The sequence below is a fragment of the Aythya ferina genome (assembly GCF_964211825.1).
Source record: "Aythya ferina genome assembly, chromosome: 18".
Taxonomy (NCBI): Eukaryota; Metazoa; Chordata; class Aves; order Anseriformes; family Anatidae; genus Aythya; species Aythya ferina.
Window position 1 is genome coordinate 1,700,095 of NC_140317.1, and position 13,639 is coordinate 1,713,733.

Genomic DNA, 13,639 nt, shown 5'->3' on the forward strand with positions numbered 1-13,639 from the left:
CAGCTCACAGAGCCCTGTGGGGCTGGTTTGGTGCTGGCTTCTCAAAGAGTCTGTGGTCAATTAGTTAACTCCAGACTGCTGACATTTTCCAAGGGGAAAGAAGGAGTAAAAGTAAAAGAAGGAAAATTGTGCTATTGAACACTTCATATCAGCCAAAATTGAATGAGCTCTCCTGGGACAGTGAAAAGGCTTTTCCATAGCCTGAGAGTGTTGTACCTGCTACAAATTATAATCAGCAGTACACATTTCAAAGTAAAGTCTTCACAAATGCTTTGTAATGGTGCCCAAAATGTTGAGGTTAACCAACTCCATTCTACTGCAACCATTTCTCGCAGAGCGAAGGAAAATGAAGGCTCAACATGTGAAAGGAAAACCTGGCTGGTGGTCAGTAGATTGGTTGCACTGGGGCAAATTTATTGTGACTATTAAGAGGCACGGGCAATGCCCAGTGATTCAAATTCTGCACGTATTACTGCTCAATTATTTACAGAACAAAACCAGCTTTAATGTATCAGCTAGACACATTCATTTTATAAAGTGGCATTAATACATTTAATTAGCAATGGCTTATTAGATTCATGTCCATTATTATGCATTGTTTCTTAAATGACTGTAATTGCCCAAACAAATCTACAAATATATTTACCTTGTTAATAGTTGTGCACCTCATTTAAAAAGCTTTTAGACTGCAGAAGACATTCATGGAGTCATGAGCAGCCCTTCTAATTTGAGTGCTAGTGTGCCTGTTAGTGCAGAAGGATTATTTAAGGCTTTACATACTTTGTTAGAGCTTTTCAGCCTGCTTATCTATGCACAGACTTCACAAAGTTTTCCTTTAGGACATTTACATCATTCATTCCAATTGGTGTCAAAAGACGTGAGAATAAAGCCCAAATCTGCATTCAGTATCTTGGCTCAATACTCCAAAGAGTGTGGCAGGAGCTAGGACAGGGGGAACTGAGTGCTTTTGTATCTCTGGTGTCTGCAACACCTCCAGTGTTGGGGAAGGGCTGTTTCAGGGTTCCTAGATTCACTGTTGAAAATGCTGCCTTGTAGAAACCAGAACCTTTGCAGTGTTGTGTAAGGTCTGATGAAAGGTTCACAAGGAAAAATGTCCATGATCGAGGTTTGGTCCAGGCCAGCAAATGTGGACTTACCTCTGAGCTGGGCAAGCAGGGGGATGCTCCAGACCACAGTGCGGCACCCGGCGTCTCAGCTGGAGGCATAGCTGAGCCGCATGGTGTGCTGTCGGCTGTGCTTAGCAGAGATCTCCACTGCAGCCTCGTGCTGGAAAGTCATCAACACCCACGGTACATGTGGGATTGGATAAATGGAGAAATGATTGTAAGAGACAGGCAGAGTTCACAGGGTCTTAGCACATTATACAGTGAATGCATAATTGTTGAAGGGAAATAAGTTTTGTTAGCTGCTGCCTGACAGATTAGCCGTCTGGATGTGGCTGTTCACTCTCTCACAGCAGAGGCAGGATAAATCGGAACAAAACCAGCTTTTTCTTTTGGAAACCACTTTCCCTTCTGCCATTACCATGTGCTATTTATGGAACTGGATTGTTATGACATTGCCTACATGTTGCCTGTGTCCTGTCTACTTAAAAAGCATTTCAATTAATTACTGTAATGCTATTAGTGGGAAGAAGCGACAGATAGGAAGAAAATGATTAGAAAATGAGAAATAAATTACTATCAGAGGTATCAGAGGTACTCACAACACGGAGTGAGTTTACCTCCCTTCGGAAAGGTATTTGATACATGGATGGATATGATGGCTGCCTGCGGAAGAAGGGAGGTCTGCTCAGACTGGGGTTGGCTGAAGATACTGGTGGTAAGCACGTGGAGATGCCTCCACCCAAGGAACCTGGTGCAAGCCGATGTCATTAGTCTCTTGATAGGTGTATTTACATGGGAAGCTGGGATGAATTGAACAGCACAGACAGGATTTGTCCCTCCTCATGCAGACCTGGACATTCACACTCCCATGCCAGCCTCCGGGCTGGTACGGATCAGGCCTCCAGCAGCTGAGTGGGGCTATTCACGTGATGAGCAGCAAATGCAACAGGGCCCCGCTCCTGGCCTCTGCACCAGACGCAAGGCTGGAAGGTGGCGGGGATGCCAGCTACCAAAATATTGGAGGGTTCACAGGCCCCAGGGCTCCGGGCTGTCAGGGCATGTGTCACTGGGGAGAGCTCTGCCTGCTCCACTGCTGATCCCCAGTGGCCCAGGGACTGGTCGCCAGCAGACTCGAGTTTGCTGCTTGCCTTAATTAATTGCCCTGAAGGAGCCACGCTTTGGGATGGCAGGAGTGCAGACAGACGCTGACCTTTCCCCAGACCCTTCCCAGCTGAGGAATCCCCTCCCCAGGGAAGGTCTGGGGGTAGGGAGTGCCAGGGAAGCCATCTCCAACCGTGTCCCCTGCTCCCCATGCCCCAGCCTTTTTATGTTGTCCCCTCGGGTATTTATAGAGGCTGATGAGATCCCCTCTCATTCTCCTCTTCTCTAGGCTAAACAGGCCCAGTTTACCTATAGAACAGATGCTCCAATCCCTTAATCAGCTTCGTGGCTCTACACTGGACCCTCTGGGGTCTGTTCTACATCCCTCTGGTGCCAGGGAGCCCAGAACTGCACACTGTATTCCAGGTGTGGCCTCACCAGAGCTGTGTAGAGAGAAGATCACCTCTCAACCTGCTGTCCACACTCCTCCCGATGCAGGCTAGGATCCCGCACAGTCCAAGTCTACTCTCCAGGAGTCTGTCCCATCTTGTCCTGTCACACCAGGTCCTGAGCACCAGAGAAGGGGGGTGGCCCCATGGGATACCCCCCATACGCACCTATGGCAATACTGTAAGATGGGGTCACACAGGATGCCCATGGCCTCTTTCTCACCCTCAGTGCCAATGTGACAGGGTGCTGGATGTGACAGGTCCACCCCTTGAGGTGCTCTTGCTGGACTCTGAGCTGCAGTTTTCATGAAAAGCTACTGAGGTAGCTTGGGACAGCAGAGAGCACCTGCAAAGGCCCCACCACCACACAGGTCCCCTCGGTGTTAGCTCAGAGCCCATGCCAAGCAGCTCGGTGCATGGCACAGCACACCATCCCGTCGAGAGCATCGCCCAGCATGCAGTGTCCTCCTTCCCATGGCCTGCGCTGCCACAGCAGGGCATGATGCTGAGGAGGAAGATGCTCTCCATGCACTGATCCTGGAAGATCTTGGGGTCCCCAAGGCTCCAAAGCCTGCTTTTACCTGACACATTTCTGGGGAGAGCTGAGGGCCCTTCCCTCTGCACCTCCCTTTAACAGCTCTGATAAGCGACTTGTGGCTGCTTTCACGTCATTAGAAGCTCAGCTCATGCATGCACCAGGCTGAGAGCATGGGATCTGCCAGATATTCATCACAAAACCATCTTGCTGTTAGCAGATTCCTTCCATATGTTCCTTAAATGGGGTGAGGCAGCGCCCCTCTCCTACCACTCATGCCCCAACCTGCGCATTGTGCTCTGCTCCACAAGATCCTCCTGCACAGGGCTCCTTGATGCTGACGGAGCAGGGGGAGGGGAGAGGGGTTGCATGGCATGTCCTGCCCAGGAAATATGAGGGAGGTCATGAGCAGCAAGCTGGAATCCCCACAAGGTCTGGCCTTCACTTTCCAACACAAGAGACATCGCACGGGGCATGAGGGAACATGAATATGAATCTAATTATGGTGTGGAAAGAGTTGTCAGGCCTGGAAATCAATTAACTGTTCTTCAGAAGGACTGAGTTCCCCAAACTGAGAAAAATTATGAATAGAAAAATGTAAAGGCAAAAAGAAAATGGACAGAAAACTAAAAATTCTTTAAGGAAAGTTATTTGGAAGCAATTCCACAAGCAGAAAGGCAGGTGTAAGATCACAGTGAATGGATGGCATTAGCAACTGCAAACAAATCTGAATGCAATGCAGTGAAACAGAGGAAAAGCAAACCTTCACAAACCAAACTGTGAGATGTAAGAAATCAGTAAGGGAAGTAAGCAGAGGTGTTAGTATCTTCTGGGATCAATGCACTCAGTTGGTTTTCCTGTGGCTCTCCCTAGAAGATCTGGGGCTATTGCCCACCCAGCAATGTTCACTTTTGAGCTGCCCTCAAAAACATGGGAATTTCCAAAGGCCCCACAATTTGTGAACATAATGAAATGGCCACCTGTGATGACCCAGCTAGATGAGGTGCTTAGGAAGGGAGCATGAATGAAAGGCCATATGCAGTCCCTCTGATGCTGAATGAAATGCCAGCAATGTGATTATTGCAAGTTTACAAGGCTTTAGAGGGCATAGGTCTGTCACACAAACAAATGATGCAATTACTGGTTGGGCTGACAAAGGTATCTGCTCAGACGTAATAGACTTAGTCCACAGGAGGCATTTCATTTATTGATGTATAATATGCTAATAAAATTTCGGTTTGGGAAATGCAGAGTGAGGGGGTGGGTTTTGGGAGGAAGGACTCCACCAGGAACTGCAATCCCAGGGTGCCCTAACTGCAGAAGGGGAGCAGTTCAGTGCTGGCAGCAGACCTACATGTCAGCATTGGAAGAGATGCTCAGAGCATAGCAGTTAACTGGGAGCATCTCAGTTTTGGACAAGGATACCTGAGAGCTGATGCTTTTACATTACAATGTGTTTGGTTACTAGCCCGGCAGTAACCTCAGGCACAGAGCTGAGATGTCCCTGTCCCTGCAGGTGTAAGGAGAGCAAAGTGATTGTCTTCTCTTCTGCTCCCCTTCCTTGGAGACAGGTCACCACAGGGCCGTTTCCAGAGATGAAACCATCTCTCTCTTGATCATGCACACTGCACTCTGTCCTCTGTGGCCTTAGCATGAACCCTAAGGGTGAATTGGCTCCTGAGGGAAGGTATTTCAGCACTCCCTAGAAGAACCAGTTCTGACTCTGCTGGGAGATTGCGCTGGAGCCAGCAGCACCTCGTGGTCAACAGCCAACACGCTTGCCTTGCCTGCCTGCGGGCCTGATCCTGCTCCTCTCTCTGTACCAGCCAGACCTCCTGCTTTATGTGTTTGGTCTTAGTAGTCATTTGTCCCTAGCCTGTTTGGTTTAGGAACATCTGGGATGGGTTATGACAACAACAGCATCTGGTGTCAACCTAGCCAGGTTGGTGGGACTGAGGAGCAGGGACTGGGGACATGTGTCAGAGAACTGCTGGGGCAAAGTGTCAGGCTGCCTGCGCAGGTGATGGTGCGTGGGAGAAGAAACGAAAGGCATCACTGCAAATTAACGAGACATTTGATTGCTGTCTGGGATATACTTGACTTCAGAGGACCTCTGCATCTGGGAGCAGTGCCAGTAGGCTGAAGAATAGAATAATTGGCATGGGTTGATGGGTGGATAACAATAAAAAAGCTCTATTAACACTGACAGGGGATGAGATTGGAGAATTGCTTTGTCAGGGGCCATCTCTTCCCCTTCAGTCTTCACATGCATGCAGAGGATTGTCTGATTTAAGGTTAAATCTGTGTCTAAAGAATAAGCCAGAATTGCTGTTATATGAGAGGCATGAAAACAACTTCCTCATTACCCTGGCCACCACATATCACCCATCCACACCCACTCATCCATGGGCTTATGATAAGCTGATCATAATGTCAAGTAGTAAGGGTTCCTCCAAATAGTCCTTGTGGCCCCATCCTCAAATCTATGCTAAACCTTTCTGTCTTTTTGCTGTGTTATACATAAATATATATGTACAAAATATTTTTATGTTTTTTTTTTTTTTTTAAGATATCATGGTAGCCAAAAGGGTTGTCTGGGAAATCAAAAGGCAACTGAGTCCTTCCCAGTGGAGAACAGCTCAAGGAAAACCATTGCCTGTGCTCATCTTCAAAGAAGATAGCAATCAAATGCTTTCAGTCTTCCTGGACGATTGTTTTATTAGTTAAACCTGGAGAACTGAAAAAACACAGAAAATTTACTCATGTTATAACATTTCCTTGTAAAGACCAGTCAGGAAAATTTGTGGATGGACTCCCAGAGAAGGTGGTGAGTTAGCAAGAGGTGATGAGCAAACACGTCTCTCTGCAAAGACCACTTAAGAACTGGTGATGCCTTCGCAGTGCTGCAGGGACTGACTGCCACTGCAGGCTGTAGCTAGGGCTCCTGCAGACAGCAGTGCGGTGGGTGAAATCACACCAGGCCAAAGACACATCTTTTCCAGAAGTGGCACCTTGAAAAAACTGACAGGGAGAGTTCACCACTTCTGATGGTGCTTGCTCCTGTACCATTGTCTCTGGTAAAATCTGCAACTTTTATTTCTAGTCGGTCTATACCTGGCTTCAGCTACCAGATATCAGTCCTGTTGTCTTTCCCAGTGTACTGCAGAGCCTTTCAGAACTTGATGTTTTTCCTCATTAAGTTACTTATTTGTTGCGAGCACATTGCCTTTCAAGTCTCTCTTCAATTAGCTAAACAGATCAAGTTTTTAAACCCTTTACTTCAAAGTGTCCTCTCCTGTCCTCAGAACACTTTATGGCTCTTTTTTTTGCACTCTCACACTTTTTATCATTCCTCCAATGTGTGTGGCTGGCCTCAGCATAGTCATCTCCAGAAGACAAAGTCACCTCCCTGCCCCAGCCCTCTCCTCTGTTCCTATATCTAAGAGCAGTGTTAGCTGTCTTGCTGCTGAGCCACGTGGAGCTGCAGTGCTGCTCTGAACCCTAAATCCAGGTCAGTGCTGGGGCTTTGAGGATCAGCTTTGGTCATGGCTGCATCAGCTGTGAAGCCGTGCCAGAGCTCTCTGCAGTCACACTGGGCAGCTTACCTTTAAGTATATATCTGTGTTTATATATGAAATGGAGGCTGTATCTTGGCTGTGTTGATCAGCTTTAAAACCAGTGGCCTGGGTTTGATCCTGCTTGCTGTCAGCCCTTGTCTTGCAGAGTGGAGGAGCTGGCAGCTCACTCAGAGCTGTGACTGCAGAGGAGCAGGGCAGACACTGCTGCCAGCCACTGCTGTGGTGTGCCTTTTGTGCAGGAGGACGTGCAGCCCCCTACAGCCTTTGCTGTGGTCCCCTCCAGTGCCCCATCACCTCCCAGCATGTCAGCACAAATGACCTCCTTGTGTCAAGCCACAGCCGGCTGGCATGCTGCAGCGGCAGCAGCTGGAGGAAAGGACAAGGGATGGGGAGTGTGATCCTTTCCTGGACCATTTTTCCAGCTCCACTGACCCGTACACTTCCTGAGCTGGGATTTGCATCTGATTCTACAAGGAGAGCAGAGAGGGGTGCAGGCTGGAAGAAGGTGAGATGGTGGCTTTCCCAGAGCTTTTTCCCTACCTTGGTCATAACCACATCCCACAATATTTGGAGCTGATCCTCTAGCACATCCTCCCCACTTCTTTCCTGTAGGCTTTGTGCACATAGAGATGAACGTGCACTGACTTATTTTCTAAAACTGATCAAGTTTTTAGCAAGTTTTCGCAGAAGGATGTCCCAGCCTGAATCAGGTATGACTGCATGTTGTTGCTGTATAGTGGGTTTGTTAATTAACAACGAAGGAGGTGGCTGCCTGCTCCTGAGACAATGAGAAATCGACTCCTTTTAAATGGAAATCCTTTGAATTCCAATGTACTAGATCCAGGACATTGACTAATAGGCTGTCCAACAGGTGCTAATTTGAATTTACCTTGGAAAAAAGACGTGACATGGAAGGTGGATTAAATCACATAATCCAGCATTTGACTAAATCCATTTCTTGAGCTCCTTGATCTGTCCAATTACCTGATAGCAAGCTGCCTTGGAATAATATCTTCAAACTTTAACAGGGGTGGGTGAAAATCATGATTTGGCACCTTCAGTGCTCATAACTGGGCCAGTAAATAGGGCAGCATGTCCAATGCAGCCTGGCATACCTTGAGGATGAGCGGTTGCCACTCCTGACCATAGTCCATCAATGGCAAGTCCCATCCAGCATGCTGCAGGCTGCAGGAGCTCTCTGGTTCCCCCTATTCTTCAAGTAGTCAGGCACATGCCAGAGGGATGGGAGCTCTGCTGGCATGCAGGGCAGAAAGCAGCAAAGCAGGACCCTAACTTTGCCCAGTCTCTACCTTGCAAAGTCCGCAGCAACTGTCTGCCCTGGAAGCAGATGAGAAATGTCCAGCCTGATGAGCTGCTGAACCCAGCTGTTTCCTGAGATGTTTGGTTCCTCTCCCCATCCATTTGAAGAAAAGGTGTCATGTCTTCCCATCCACTCACCTGCAGATAAAGGTAGCACTGAGCTGGCTGTCCTTTGTGGACAGAGAAACAGCCCAGCCTGGTGGGACAGGGTGAGCAGACGTGACCAAGCTGCAGTACACCTGGTTCCAGCAAGCACCAGCCTAGGGGGAGTGGAGAAGATTAAACCAGAATCCAAGCTGGCTGCCAGATTCCCCTTGTGGTAAAGCTTTTCCAGCACAGTTAGCTGATTCTTTCATATTTAACACTATGCATGTCCCCAGGCTGAGCTTTTCCAACATAAGTAGAACAGGGATACCACACCACCCATGTTCAGCCTCCCCATGCAGTCCTCCTTTTTCCACCTGGTCTTTGGAGGCTCAGGTAAGAGCATCTCTTCAATTCCACAGACAGGGGGATGTTTCTGTGTAAACACAACCGCTAAGAAAGTCTGGGTAAATGCCTCTTTATTTTGCTCACAGCAGGCAGCTCAATTTGTCTCTAATGAGCACTAGCATGCTCTCCTGCTATCAGTCATAGCAATTACCCCGGACTCACCAGTTGCATACAGAAAACGTCGAAAACCAACAACAACCTGCAACATGCCTGGTGACATCAGTGACACTGTGGCAAGGCCACCAAACACATAGGAAGAGGTGAGTCAATGGCTTCATATGAACACCGAGGACAAGGCATGGGGGCTGCTGCATCTCCTGCTGCAGGAGGAGGGTGCTTTGCAGCAGGGTGAGCACAGGGGTACCTGTGGCTGGCAGCTCTCACCCTCTGGTGGTTCCCACTGGTGGACAGCAGGCTGTGGGGAGCTACCACCAGCCCAGGGCTTTCGTGAAGAGGCATTGCTTTTTGGCAAGAGAAACCAATGGCCCTCCATATGTAGGAGCAGAGGAACTTGTCCTGGTCCGTTTTAAGAGCTGTCCCCTGAGACCTTCTCCTCCTTTGTGCGTTAGCCCTACATAATGAAAGACCTGGGTCTGCAGAAGTTCACTATTGGCAGACATCTCTCACTTAGATCAGAGGCCATGGGGCACATCTCCAGCAAGAAATCTTTGTCTTTTGCTCAAAAAGACATAAATTCTGCCTGTAAATTCATTTTTTTTGCTGAGGATGAGATGGGACATGGAGATGGAAAACAAGGTGACCTCTGCCCATAATCAGGTGAATTTCCTTCTTTTTGCCTGATGTCCAGCAATACTGACAATGAATCATACATAGTACCCACCCCAGGGGAAGGGGATGAAGGCATAAATAGGCCTGGCTGCAGGTGGCCTGCAGAAAATGGGAGAGCTGTGGCTGCTTCGGGTTGAACAGGCAGAGCTGAGAGCAGATCTCTGGGGTAGGTCTACAGTTTGTGGTCTCACATGGCCCATCTCTCCAAGAACACAGGCTGCAAATCCCTGCTGAGCTGTGGCCTAGAGGTCCCTGAAGAAATGCTAGCAAGCTTTTAGGAGCTTTCACTGGTCTCTCTGCATGTCCAGTATGGCATCCTCTCAATCCTCCCACAGGCACTGGGGGATTGCAGCACCATCAGCCTCCTAGGGAGTACAGGGATGAGCTGAGCAGGGTTTTCCGCCATTCAGGGAAAAAGGAAAATGCTCAGAAATAAATGCTGGGTGTATTTTGGAGGTGTTTCTATTCTCATCATCAGCTGATCTAAAGGACAGCTCTGCCAAAACAAAAATAATATTCTACTCAAAATATTAAAATAGAGACTTGTGAATAATAAAGTGTCTGGAGTTCTATCCAACCTCCTGTCACATATACAGGATATAAATTTTCATGCATCCTTCTTTGCAGACTGTACGAGGGGCTATATTGCCAAAGTGGTTGTTCTAGGTAGCCTGCTGCTTGGACTATTTTTCTACTGCTCTCTACACTCAAAAAGGGCACAGTTAAAACTTTGTGAGAACTGTACTTCTCTTTTTCTGAAGTCCTTGGTTGTACTGCGTAGTATGCAAAGCCAGGAGTGAATTTGCCTTCAGCCCTGACCTAAAATCAGATCTGTGCACAATAAAACAGGTTAGCACCAGCCCACCTGCCTCATACTTTTCCTTTTAGAGAATTACAGCCAGAATTAATCCTAAATTCATCTTAATAAAAATAATGAGCTTCAAAGGAGATGGAGCAGAGCAACCACATATCAAAGGGGGATGTTATAACAAGAATTCTTGCAGTTATCATAATTGACAACACAGTAATTGAAAGAGAGCAGTGGCTTCTTGATAGAAGGATAGCTTCTGGGTAAGTAATGTGAACTTTTTGTTACTAATTAGATTATATTTTGCACCAGATATATCACAGGTTTTGGTACTACCTCAGTTCCTTTTGGTAAGTGCTTTGTCTGCCACACTCCCTGTGAAGATATGTGCATGCTGTCATGGCAGTCAGGGCTGGTGGGAGGCACATGGTTCTGGCTGCTCAGCGTGTCCCAGGGGAGGAGACCCTCTTCCCAGAGGTTTATAATTTTGGTAAACTTTACTCAGGGTGACATTTTTTAGGAAAGATTCTGCATCAAACTGAAAAAATCCTGGACAAAATTCTGAAAGCTATTTGAAAATATTTAGATGTGTGAACTTTGGGGCTGGGAACTAATGGGTTTGTCCAAACAGCCCCAATGCCTAAGAATGCCTATTCCTATGAACATTCACTCACATTCAGATGATTTTATATGCCTTCATAAAACAAAAAACAAAAACAAACAAAAAATTGCTCAGTAGTGTCTGAAAGATGTCTTACACGGAAGCAGTGAAGTGTGTTCAGACTGGGACAGGAGAGGAACTGGGATGAGTTGGGCAAAGCTGCTAGGAGTTGGTGGGTGTCTGTCTGGAGTATGACATGAGAAAGATAGGGGAGGCCTGGGAGAAGAAGCCGGAATTGTATTTTACTGAGTGTTTATTAAAAACAACTAACCCGAGGCAATTCCACAAGTTTGCACGAGATGTCCTAGCACCAAATGCAAGGTGAAACCCTAAATCAATTAGTAAATACCAACACACCCTCCCCAAAACCAAACCAAACCAAAAAATAAAAACAAAACAAAACAAACAACAACAACAACAACAAAAACAGCTGTGTAGTCCATTACAGAGTGCAGATTCCTTTTTTCATGTGTTTCCATCTCATGCACTGAACAGAACAGATCTTCTCCAGGAACATGCCAGAGCTGGGTGCTGAAGGGACACTACTACCTATAGAGCCCTACATCAAATTTGGAAGGAGTTTTCGGAATGGAGTATGGAAGAGCTTTTGGCTGATGGGGTCATGGGCAGTGTTGCTGGTCGATGGCTGGAAGTTTGGTGCCTGTGTCTCCATGTGCTGCCTGGGAAATCATGCACAAAAGACAACACTGATTTTGGGCCTTATTTTCCAGACACGATAGTACTTGATTCGCAGAAATTCATAAATGCAGCTGAGACTCTTCCTTTACGTCCCAAAGATGCTCTATGATGGTAAATTTTCCCAAACAAGTTCCTTTTATAAACCTGGCTCTTGAGAATGCACCAACACAAATGCTATTACCTTTCCAAGCCTTAAGTCTTTGTACAATAAGAAGACATTGGCCCTTCATCTGGGTGTCTGGAGATAAACTTACCTTTATACAGCCTGATGTATTCTGGTGATGAACGCAATTAAAGAGGCTCTTGGAAATGAGAGTAGGAGATGTGAAACAGGCAATAAAGAAAGCATCCTTTCTCAGGACCAGGACTAGGAATTTGTCTTGTCTGCTGTGAACGCCAGGCTGCTCGGAGAGCAAGGAGACAACAAGGGACGGCATTTCTTCCATCAGAGAACACTATTCAGGTTGGTGGTGAAAGAAATAGTCACAGGACCTGGACATTAGTTATGTCCTGTGACCTGGACGGGACATTATTTATGTCCTATGAATGATTATTATTTATGCCGTCCTATTTGACATGGGTCAATTTCTGGACTCTTCTCCACAGAGGCCACCCATGCAGGCCCCTGCTGCCAAAATCTTGCCACATAAACCCAGTACAAAGGCATCTCTGACCAGTGGCTATGGGGCAGAGGGACAGTTCAGGCATCAGAATCTCATCTGATCACAAGGGGCTTTGGCCAATAGTGGAAGCTTTAAAGTCTTTGAGCAAAGTTTTCTTTGGTGCTGACAGGTTCTGATGGCAGAGGGAAGGAGAATGATTTGTCTTCATAGCTAATTTTTTTAAGGCAGAGCAGGAGTAAAAAGGATTATTTATTTCCATTAAGTAGCATCTTGCCATGGTGCTGTTTGCTGTGGTTCTGTGTGGACACTGAGCTGCTGGTAGTGCATCTCCTCCCTGTGCCTGCTCACTTGTATTTGGCCAGTGACAGACCTGCCCTGCATGGGCAGGTTTCTCCCTCCTCTCTTGACCACTAAAGCAAACACTTCATAAACATGGCAGTGCATGTTTCCCTGCTTGCATGCTCCACTGTGAGCTCCCTGTTGGGCTAAGTCAGTCTCTAGTTGCATGCAAGGATCAAAACACAGGCATGGAAGATGATTTAGGAGTGCTGCAAACAGCTTCTCCTAGTTATCTGCATTTTTTTTTTCCTTGAGTTACTTGATTTATCAAAGTCCTCAGCCCAGTTATTCTTCTTCCATTTCCCACTAGAGCCCAGAATAGAAACCTCTGTGCAATACGTCTCCTTGGGGGACTCCCCAGATGGAGCTCTGCTAGCTGTGGCAGCACAGATACAACGGCAGCACAGATTCTCCTGACTTCTTATCACAGAGTTGAGCCTGAAAATCCCAACGTTCTGACTGAGCTGAGTGCTCCCATGTGCTTGATCGCTGCCAGTGGTTCCAGGTATTGCAAAGACTGAAGGTGGCCAAATAAGTCCGTGCTGCCCCTACAACAGCTCTTCTCCCAGGCTCCTTTGGTCTCGTAATGCTGCCACTAACACAGAAGATAGGTGAAGTCACTGGTAAGGGTTAGATAACCTGAGTCCCAGTGGTTTGAGGGCAGTTTGATGGAACAGAGGTGGCATGAGGAGCAGGAGAAAAAACACGCCTTGCTGGGGGATTCTTTGGGATCTGGAGGGCCTGGGTAAAGCACGCAGCAAGAGTCTGCTGTCCGGGGAACTTTGCTGGTGGAAATCTGAGCAATGCAGCAGGCACTCACTTCTTAAATAAGCTAAAAATAAATTCTTCAATCCAAAGTAATCCCTCTTTGGGCAGCCCAAAGGGCAACTGGTATTAGGCAACTCTTTTACCTTGCCGTAGGACATCTAACTTTCAGTTACTGCATCAGGGTTAGATGAATCCTGGCCTGAAAAGACTGAGGTAGCTCCTGAGCTTTGTTGCAGCCAAGCAGTTTTGATCACAGCAGGCACCTCAGTCCAACGTATAAACCCTACAAAATCTCTGAGCAGATCTGGCCCCCAAAGAGTTCTGAGGCAGCAGTTTGGCACCAAATGTTC